This window comes from Eulemur rufifrons, chromosome 18 (genome assembly GCF_041146395.1).
Source record: "Eulemur rufifrons isolate Redbay chromosome 18, OSU_ERuf_1, whole genome shotgun sequence".
NCBI lineage: Eukaryota > Metazoa > Chordata > Mammalia > Primates > Lemuridae > Eulemur > Eulemur rufifrons.
The window spans coordinates 13,856,181-13,867,190 of record NC_091000.1 but is presented as its reverse complement, the minus strand read 5'-3'; the positions used below and the strand labels follow the sequence as shown (position 1 = coordinate 13,867,190).

At 40.5% G+C, this 11,010-nt stretch overlaps 1 pseudogene; it reads left to right on the top strand.

Annotated features, from left to right (window-relative positions):
- The first annotated feature begins 5,652 nt into the window (after window positions 1-5,652).
- On the top strand, window positions 5,653-6,369 carry LOC138398763 (cell death regulator Aven pseudogene; annotated as a pseudogene).
- Window positions 6,370-11,010: the final 4,641 nt, after the last annotated feature.

The following is an 11,010-nucleotide window of genomic DNA, read 5'->3' as shown; positions in this document are numbered from 1 at the left end:
ATGGACACTCTGTGTGGATGCTCTGGAAACGTGTGTTATACCACATTTGAGAATCCCTGGGCATGAATCCTAAGAGGGTAAGGAGTTTAAATTGCCTAAAGTTTAAATTCACCAATAAAGCATTTTCTTCATGATGAGACTTTTGTCAGTAGGGCCAAAAAGGAAGTAATTACATAGAATATAAATTACTTTTCATTACTTTTATATATATATATAAATTATTTTTCATTACACACACGTATGTATATATATAAAATTTATGATGTTGTATATTGAGGTAAAAATCCTAAAACACGGAATTGAATTAAAGATGTGTTTTAAATAATAACAAAGAAACATGTATTTTCCTCCATCACGACACATTTGTTCAGAGTTTTATACTTTTAAGCTGTTTTTATATACTTGTACTGGATCCTCATCCTAAGTCCAGGAGGTGGACAAGGAGATATTGTGTGCTCGTTTAGCCATTGAGAAATTACATACATATTTAATAGAGACAAGAACATCTTGAATTGGCCCTTAGCACAGCTGAGCTACGAGCAGATTAAATACATGATTCACTGCCCCAAAGGCTGGCTCATACCATGCAGCTGTCACTATCCAGACAAGTGAGGCAAAACTGGGTTGTTTGGGCCTGGATTTTCTCCAGTAAGTTGACTCAGTCGTTTCCCTCGCTTTGGTACAGTAGATTGTTCTGGGATCACTGTCGGTAAGTGCCAGGAGGACAAAGAAGCTTCTTGACTTCCAGTTCTGACCTCTGGCCACTAGAGGACAGTATTGTTCTCTGCACAGCTTGCTGAGTCCCTGTTCCAAGGGAAAAGATGGGAACCCTGCAACCAATACAACCCACACCTTCCCAGGGCGGATCTAGCCGTGAATATCAGAAATGTGGCTTTGCATCTCCAATTCTAGATGGTGTCTCGTTGCAGCCCTACACACTAACAGAGCACTGGGCTCTATGCTGGTTAGCGTGGGATTGTATGAAGGGAAAGAGACAGTCTCTCTTTTCTTTAATGTTCTCTGTGTCTTTTAAACCTTGAAGCGTCTGCCTAAGTGTTAAGCTATCAGTGAGTAATTGTTATCATAGGCTCATAGATTTTGAGCTTGATTTATTAAATCTCTGGAGAAAGAAAAACAGTAGATGGATTGCTTTGACATGATATTAGCTATTTTTAAAATTATAAAGAGGAGGCCAGGTGTGGTGGCTTATTTCTATAATTCTAGCACTCTGGGAGGCTGAGAGGCAGGAGTTCAGAGTTCGGAGTTTGAGACCAGCCTGAGCAAAAGGGAGACCCCATCTCTACAAAAAACAGAAAAATTAGCCGGGCATGGTGGCATGTGCCTGTAGTCCCAGCTACTCGGGAGGCTGAGGCAGGAGAACCACTTGAGCCCAGGAGTGTGAGGTTGCTGTGAGCTATGATGCTACCACTGCACTCTAGCATGGGTGACAGAGTGAGACCCTGTCTCAAAAAAAAAAAAAAAAAAAAATTATAAAGAGAAGGGGAAGAAGAGAGAGAGAGAGAAAAAATCTAAACCTTTGGTTCTGTGGTGAATTACTATGTAAAAAACATAATGTACTTTCACTAACGTTCATCATGCTTCCCTGCGTGAGTGGAGGTGGAAAGATGTTTCTGGTGACTGCACGGCAATCCAGTGTTTCTGGGATGATATAAAAATAGCTTGTAAAAGTTTTACTGTGGAAAATAATAAGTTTCATGGCCTATATGATTTGTGCCCTTTACAATCTTGATAAAGACAATAACTACAGATCGATGAAACGTTCGCAACAAGATGGAGCCACTCACGGCCACACGCCCTGCCTCACAGGTGAAGGCTTTGCTCTTACTCTGGGTTTCAACATTTCTCTCTCCTTTGAATTGAATATATTTATCTCCCTGACACTGACCTTCTGCTACCTTGTGTTTCAAATCAATTTCTAGAGAGAGACTAGATAGATAATTCATTTCCATTCCATAAAGGTTTACTACAAATTACACAGAGCTGGGCTACGTGCTAACACATGCTTAGCTATGACGCTGGGTTCTATAGGGCTGCCAGTCTGTGAGTTCCTCCCACTTCCCCTTCCCCACAGTGACCTGTCGCCTGGTGCTAGACTCTGCCTGCAGACACATGCTCTCCAGGCAGCCCCTCCTCGCAATGCCCTGTGCTCTGCTCAGCTGCTGCTGGGAACCTTGGGATGTCCCACCAATGCCCTCTGTTCCCTGCCCTGCACACCCACCCTTCATGTCTCTTCTCCTCAAAGCCCCATGAGGGCAAGGCTCCTTATGTGGCTGCTGTCCCTATCACGCTATGACAGAAGAGGACAATGCCGAGGGAGCTGCGTCCCAGGGACCCCAAGCTGTGAGCCTTCCTGGGGGTCTTCACTATGCCAAGGGTACCTTCTCCCACAACCTCCCTCTGCGTATACCTCCATAGATCCAGGGTAAGGGACCAACACACCAAGGCCAAATTCTCCTCCTCATCTCTCTTTCTACCCACGCGTCCTTGAAACACCCTAGCTCATCCCCCTTCAGCCACAAAACCTGTGTAGATCATCTCTGGTCAGGCTCCTCCCCGGCAGTCATCTCAGGCACCCTAAGTTCCAGCGTGGCCTTGTGCCCAGGCTCCCCTAAAAGCGGCAGATAGCACAGGATGTACCGGCTCCCCCACACAACTGTTACTATTCCTAGACCATCCTGATGCGCAGCAAAGACCAAGAGCCATGAGTATGTGTGTATGGTCTGGGGCAGGGCCATGCCCAGCACTTTCTGGAAGCACTCAGGTAATTCAGTGTGCGACCAACGTTGAAACCACAGCTCAGGGCTGCTGTTGAATCAGGGTACCCAGTGCCAGCCCCAGTCAGTTCTGGGGCCCATCTTGAAGCTACTGTGTATTGTACTTTTTGCAGCATTACTCCTTAACAAAACTCATTTTGATGATTCTCATCTCTGGCTATGTCAAAATCATTTGCAGAGCTGGCCCTCAAACCCAGAGTTTCTGATTGGCAGGGCGTGGGGCAAAGTCTAGATAGCTACTAATTTCATTTTTAGTTGTACTGCCTTAATTCTATGTATGTGTCACGTTACACTTGCCAAATTAATGCATTAGGTTAATTATAATTGGTTAGATGATTAGGGAGAAGTTCTTCCAAGATTGTGGGTGTAAACATTATCTTCCATGTACAGTGGAGAATATTTTTAAACCTAGTCTCTAGTAGGAAAAATAGAACAGAAAAAAAATAAAGCACAGGGTATTCTTATTAGAAAACAGAACAATAAGATAAGTGAAGCACAGAGGGAAAGCTTGTGATATATGTTGCCGATGAATCAAAATTATTGGAGGGGTATTTAATATCAAGTAAGTGCAAGGAGAATAAAAGAGTAAAATGTTGAGGAAAGATGACAAGTTGCAAGTCTCTGAAAACACAGGAAAATATCATTCCCTGGCAGATTTGGTACTTAAACTAGGTTTAAGATGTTGCTAGGGTACAGAGTGAGAATCTTCTGTAAATAATATCAATAAAGATACATTCTGCTGTATACTGATGTGGGCCAAAACCTGGAATGTGAACTAGACGATGAGCAGAATCTGGGCACAGGAAAACAATGAGGAATCCTGGCCAAACCAAAATGGAGATTAACCTCTCAATCAGATTTGATGAAAGATTATTCCTTAATATGGAGAAATTGAAAATGTAAATAAAAACTTCACAGTATTAGCCTTGCTTGCTATTCATGACTTATATTGAAGTAAATTGTATAACAACCTGAAGATAGCTCTTATTTCAAAGTGTGACTTTGGTTGTTCTCACAAATATTTCCCTTGGCTTCCTAAGGCAGTAAGTGAAAGTCCCTCCCAAGTGCTGTGCCCGTGATACACCAGGACCAGGTGACGCCTCTGGACCGTGGGCGAAATTCTAGCAGGTACAATGTCATAATCCATAAAATCAGCTTCTCTTCCAGAAATTTCCTTGGTCAGGCTTATTTCACTGTGAATGTACTCCCATTATATTTGTTAAAAAATGATAATCTACCTAACTTATTCACTTTATTTACATTGTTTAAAAAGTGATAAAAACATACATAGATGAATGTTACAGATCATACCACTAACACTCAAGAGAAATTATCTTAGTCTCTGATGATTTCCATATTCACAAATATCACATCAAAATCAGTGTAGTGACATGTCAACTGTTATTCTTGCTTACTCGCACAAGCTTAGATGTTGTACTGGAAACACAGGAGTGTCCAATATAAAGATGAGATTGTATCTTTTAAAATTGCTCTTATAAAAAAGAGAAAATTCCAGAAGTCATCTAGAGATTTTTTTTATTCCTGAATATAGATACTTCAAAATTATTGGAAGAAACTCTTTTCAGAGTATTTTGAGAAGAATTAAATGGGAATGTCATCCCCCAAAAGGCTGCCATCCCCCAAAAGGCTGCCATCCCCCAAAAGGCTGCCATCCCCCAAAAGGCTGCCAGAGATGTTCTGAAATAGGTTCTTACTTTGCTGGTATCTTACAAGTGACAGAACCACATTGCACTGGGAGTGGAGAAGGGAGGTGGTGGCAGAGTAAAGGAAACATATAGATAAGTGCGGGAATGATTTAGACATAAAATAAATTGTCAGGATAGTTTGTGTGCTCTCCTATGGAGGACATAGGAAAACCACCATTTATCATTATTACTTAGGATAAACACTTAGGCTTGTTATTAGTTATTATGTATAAAAGCTCAATGTGGCATCCCACCTTTAATAGATTGGGAAATTGAAGAGAAAGCAGCTCTTATATAGGTTATAATATTAAAATGAGACTATGATCTAGATGGTTCACAGTTTTTTAACTTTTATACTTTATTATGGCATCATTTTAGCATTTCAAAAACAAATGGATAGGCTGGGCGTGGTAGCTCATGCCTGTAATCCTAGCACTCTGGGAGGCTGAGGCAGGAAGATTGCTTGAGCTCAGGAGTTGGAGACCAGCCTGAGCAAGCGCAAGACCCGCATCTCTACAAAAAGAAAAATTAGCCAGGTGTGGTGGTGTGCACCTGTAGTCCCAGCTACTTGGGAGGCTGAGGCAGGAGGATGGCTTGAGCCTGGGAGTTGAGGTTGCAGTGAGCTATGATCACACCGCTGAACTCCAGCCTGGGCAATGGAGTGAGACCCTATCTCAAAAACAAACAAAAAACCCACAAAAAGAAAAAAAAAAAAAACAAAGGATAATTTTGGAGAGAGAGTCAGGAGACATTTTGTCTTACTCATAGGCTATAGTGTATATATTCTATATACTCATTATATATTACATTTATTTGAAGTTGAAATATCAATGGAGATGCCATTTTCAGGTTTATGATGGAGCTTGCCGTGAAGAACCCCTGGTGACCTGCTATGAAACCGATGGATGGATCAGACCACACGATCTTCCCTGGATCCTGTGAGCAGCTGGCATAGTCCTCTGGGGGCCAGGCTGTATTCTAGCCCCTCTCAGCCTTAATATCATGACTGTACAGCCCCTGAAAGCAAAGAAGTGCTGTCACTAGGTCAGGGAACACCGCAATCTGCCAGAGTATTCAGGGGTACACCTAAGTATCATTCGAGGTCTCCAAACTAGGATTCTAACAGAGATAACTGTTATGCATAAGAGAACATGGAGTTTCTCCCGGCTCCACCCCACAGCTGCCTTCCTGCTCACATACTAAGTGCTCGTCCACCTCGAGGGGATCCCTTCTCACAGTTCCGGTTTGCTGAGGAGAAAGCATGGGATGGTGAAGCATCATGTCTGAGACAGAATTCAGCACTTTATGTGGATAGTGAGTCACTGGTTCGAGCCCTTCAGGAACCCCCTCTGTCACTGCGACTCGACGTTGCTGCTTAGCTGGTTCGGGCCACATTTCCTCTGGAGCTTCCTCAAGTGAAACCAAAGAGAAGTGCTGACAGCAAGGGACTAGAGATGCGACTACGGGGGCCCGTGGGGCCTGGAGGAAGGGGGCCCATCTCTGAGCTGAAATCTGCCACCACCGATGGCTGCCCTGAGTCCCTGGGCAAAGACAGCCTGAGACCAGGTCCTTCATGGGGTTCTCAGGAACCCACTTCCCCAGTGCAGTCGGCAGCAAATCACCTGGAAGAAGAACTAGATCTGTTGCTTAATTTAGATGCGCCTGTAAAAGAGGGAGATAACATCTTTCCAGATCAGACCTCTCAGGACCTGCAATCTGAGAAAGGTGAGGAGGTGGCCCAAGGGGGAAAAGTTCCTGCAAACCCATCTGTGACTGAAGAGAAGAACGTGGAACCTGAGCAACCAAGTACATCAAAAAATGTTACCGAGGAAAAGCTGGAAGACTGGTTGGACAGCATGATTTCTTAAAAAAAAAGAAAAAAAGAAAGTGCCTGAAGCAAATTTTGGTTGCCTTCTAAGTAAGGTCGATCATGAAAAAAAAAAAAAAAAAATCACTATACCTACTTAGCAACTTGTCATAAAGGCATACTCCTCAAGATACAGCTAGCATCTACAGTGCATTAAATGAGCAGTGACTGTCTTAGGAAATAAGAGTTTAGAGAGAACCTGGAAGTGAGGAAAGAATGGTTAGAAAGAAGTGAAAAGGTGTCAAACTTCCTGCTCAGTACACATATTGGAGCAATAGGCAAGGCTAAGTGAGGGCTTCAGAGAAGAACAAATCTTTGTAATGAAGACGGTGACCCTAGGCAAACAGGGCTGTGTATGCTACAGGGAAATTAATATTGAGAATGTTTTTGTTTGTACCAGGAATCAGACTAGGTGTTGGAAGGCAGTGGTAGGCAAACCAGAATTCCCTGATCTCATGGTGTATACAGTCTGGCAGAGGTGACAAACGTTAAATGAATACTTACAAATAAACCATGAATAGGCAAAGTACTAAGAGGGAGACACACTAGGTGTGTGATTGCTAACAGAGGACCTAATCAAATCCAGGGGCCAGGGATGTTTCTTGGGACTGAAATGCAAAGGATAAATACCAGTTCATTAGGTACAAAGAGGAGCAAAGAACATTCCAGGTGGAAGGAACTGTGTGTGAATGTCAGCAAGTAGGAAGAGGATGCCATATGCAAGGGAAGGGGTGAGCCCGGTGTGGCTAGAGGAGGGCACTCACGTTTGTCAGACTCCGTACCCTAGGATACAGTCACTTGAGTTATAAGCAACTTAAATTCGGTGCCAATTTGAACTTCCTTAAAGCTTGTTAGCTTGCTTCTTGGCTATAGTTAGGTTGTGAAGAAAAGCATTGTAATAGTACCTTTTTATTTCATTGAAGATGAATGTCAGGATAATAGATAACGTTGTCTGGTAGGCTGGGTCAATGACATTCCAGATAGATCAAAGAACAAAGTAGCAATTAAATTACTACAATTTTCTTTGTATTATTATTTGGTTTATGCTTAAGAACCCTGAGGAATGCAGTTTCCTTCAGATCTCTTAAAAGACTGTGATGTTGATCAGGATTATTCTGGTCGCAAGTGACAGAAATCCAATTAAAAATTGCTACAACAAACCAGCCAAATAAGAAAAGGAATGTGCTGTCCCACGTTATTTGAAGTCCAATGGTAGATATTCCTTCAGGCAAACCTCGATAGAATGCTGTCGTAAGGAACCCATCTTTGTCTCAGCTCTGGTTTTCAAGATGTGAGCTTCATTCCAGGGCAGGTTTCTGATGTGGTGGCGAGATGTCTCTCACTTTCCCAGGCTTACGTTTTAGCAGCTCAGCAGCCCTGTAGGAAAGAAACACCCCTTTTTTCTCAATAGTTCAACAAAAATCCTGTGGTTAACTCTCCTTTGAACACCTTGGGTCATGTACCTATACTTCAACCAATCACTGCAGCCAGAGCTCCGGGATATGCCAGCAGTCCAGGCCAGTGTTACCTGGAGCCTGGAGAAGGCACTGGCAGACCTCACATCACCTGGTCTGAGAGTAAAGAAGGATGTCATGTCTTACCAAAAGAAACTCAGGATGCTGTTACTAAAAGAAAGTGATAGAATAGGGGTAACGGAAACAACAAATCTTTTTAACCCAACTTGAATCTTTTTTTTCAATCATTGAGAAGTCAGTCTGTTTGGGGTGATTTGATTTTGTTTCACTTCAACCAAAATTAATCATACTGACTTATTACTATGAACTTAATGAAAAATCCAAAATGTCTCATAAATAATGGTACATGATTTTATCTTAAACAGAGTTATGCATAAGGCAGATTTTAGAGGCTAAAGCCAATATTATAATACTATCATAAAGCTTACAGAGTTACTATATTTAATTGAATATGTGAATGCATTAACTGACTTAAAAATAAAGGAAAAATATTTAGGATTTTTATGGGCATGAAGAAAAGTGGTTGAGAAGTGGCTCCTGCGGTTTTACATATCAGTAGGAAAAAAAAGTTTTAATCACAAGTCATCACAAGGAACCGTAGAGATTAAAACATGCAGTCAGAGCTTGATTGTGTTGGTGAAATTATCCTCAATGTGATTCAGTCCTAAAGTTTCTGTGGAGTCTGTTTATTCTGATAAGATGAAATGTGGGTGACCAAGATTCTGAAATCTGGAAACTCCTCCAATATTACTACAACTGAAAAAAATTCAGAGCATGAACTCTTGTGTTTATGAATACCTACTGAATGTCAAATACTTCTCATCTCATTTTATTACCAACCCCATTACACAGATGAGCAAACTGAGACCCAGAAAGATGGCAAAATTTGTCTACGTTCATAAAGATGCTTATAGGCCAAAGATATGAATCTGGGTCAAGCCGGATTGTTAGCCTCCTTTTTGCTACACCATGTCACACCAAAGAGCATTAAGCACCACTTTTTTGTTGTTGCTTTTTACGAGGAGGAAACTCAGTTTCTGTATGCTGATATAACATTACTGTATAAATTTACCACAGATATTATGTTACTTTCCCCATAGATCTAGACATGCTTTAGACTCACGTGTTATCTTTTTGTATGAGTATGTGTGTGTGTGTCTGTCTTTAACAGCAGTGAAATATTCACATAAATTCACACTTTACATTGGACAATGTTGGTCTAATTCTATAGGAGAAATTACATGGTAAATCCTATTATAATTAAGACACTGTTATTCTACGATGTTTCAGGATTATAATTTATTCTCACCTTTTAATTAAACCAATATCTTGGTGATGTTTTTGAAGTTTATTTTACCTTCAGGTATTATGGAAAATTTGATGCAAATATATTCAAGTAGAATATGATTCAAGTCTTATATAATTTGCATGGTTTTGTGCCATATTTAAATGACCACTTTATAGGAAATTTAATTTTTCATAAAAGTTAAGTTGATTTACAGCCCACCAAATCTAATACTTCTATATAAGGTAAATCCTAACCAGTTCACTCAGAACTCCATCACCTGTTAATTGGTCTCAAGAAGGGAAGCCAAATTCAATCCTGAGACAATCATGTTTCATTTGTTCACTCCAACAGCTTCTGTGACTAGTGTAGTCTTCATACTTTCCTTTCCCCTCAAGCCATTTCCATTTTGCAGAATTCAAATTCTGGCTTAAGCTTGTGTTTTAGGAGAATGAGGTCACTCAAATATCATTTCCCAGATCTCTCCACCAAAGGACAATAACTAAGGACTAAGTGGAAAATCTCACACAAAGCCAAATTAGAATTTGCGCTAACGAGCCGGCAGTGTTGGTTACCACGATGCTATCTCTCAAAGGCAGCATCGTTTCTGTGAATGCCCCAGTCACTTCAAGCTCTCCTGGGCAGACCCAGAGACTCCAAGTCTAGATCTGACCCTGTTTCCAAGAGCTTTGTTTTCTTTACCATGTGAAATGGCCAGTGCAAGTTCTGAAAATTAAGGCGTAACATTGGAAAAAAGTGTAGTCTCTGGCTATAACTATGTTAAATGCAACCCACTGTTTCATATTATTCCATTTTATTATAATTGTGGTATGTTGTAGAGGTATTTTAGTAGACAGAACATAATTTGGACTTGGAGACCTGAATTTTAGTTCACATTTACTTGCTGTATGGTTTTGGTTAAGTCATTTAAGTTTTCTGAGATTCACTTTCTTCCTTGTTAAAAATTGGAAAAGAAATAGTAATAATATCTACCAAACTTACCTCAGACATGTGGAAGCACTACATAAGTGTATAAAGGATAAAGACTTATAAGTGCACAATATTGTTATCTTTGATGTTAAACTAAAAAAAAAACAAACCCCCAACCTTTTACCATGGACAAATACTGCATTAACACCACCAATGGTAATGTGAATAGTATGATATGATCAACCAAGTTAATTCTCCTATGGTGTGTTTATCAGAAAGGACTACTAAGTAGGTATTTTTTGTACACATCTGAACAAGCATAACTCCCATGAAATTATGCTTTTCATGGAAACATTGACCATATTAATCTTGGCAGGGTCTGTCTGGGTAATATTTTTGGAACTCTGAAAGGACTCTTTCATTTTAATTCCCATGAAAGCCTTTATTTTTATATACTGTATTAGGAAAATGCAAAATGAAAAAAAAAAAGCACCCTCCTACTTCTGATAGTATTTCATGGAAATAAAACAGCAGTGTCATTAGCGTATGGTCAGATGTCACCTTGACTATAACTATAAACCTATATGTAAAAATGAACCTTTCAATCTTCATTAATTGCTCATTTCGCACTTAGTAATTTCATAAAATCATGTTTGGACAATACATTAATAAATTGACATTTATGCCTTTAAGCAGATTTTATGCAACGACGTTGAGCTCACTCAGCAATCCATCCCACAGTGAGTCAGATTCCCCAGCTGTCTTCTACTTCTGAAACTGCTAACTTTCCTAAAGTACAAAGACTCTTTCAGGCTGCTGCAGTGGTAACCCAGTCTGAATGCTTCCCCAGCTTTCTGGAAGAGCTAATTGACTTCAAGGCTAGATAATGTGCCCCAGAGAAGGTAAACGACTGGGGAAAAAAACATCTTGAAGTACATGATTGTTTAACACT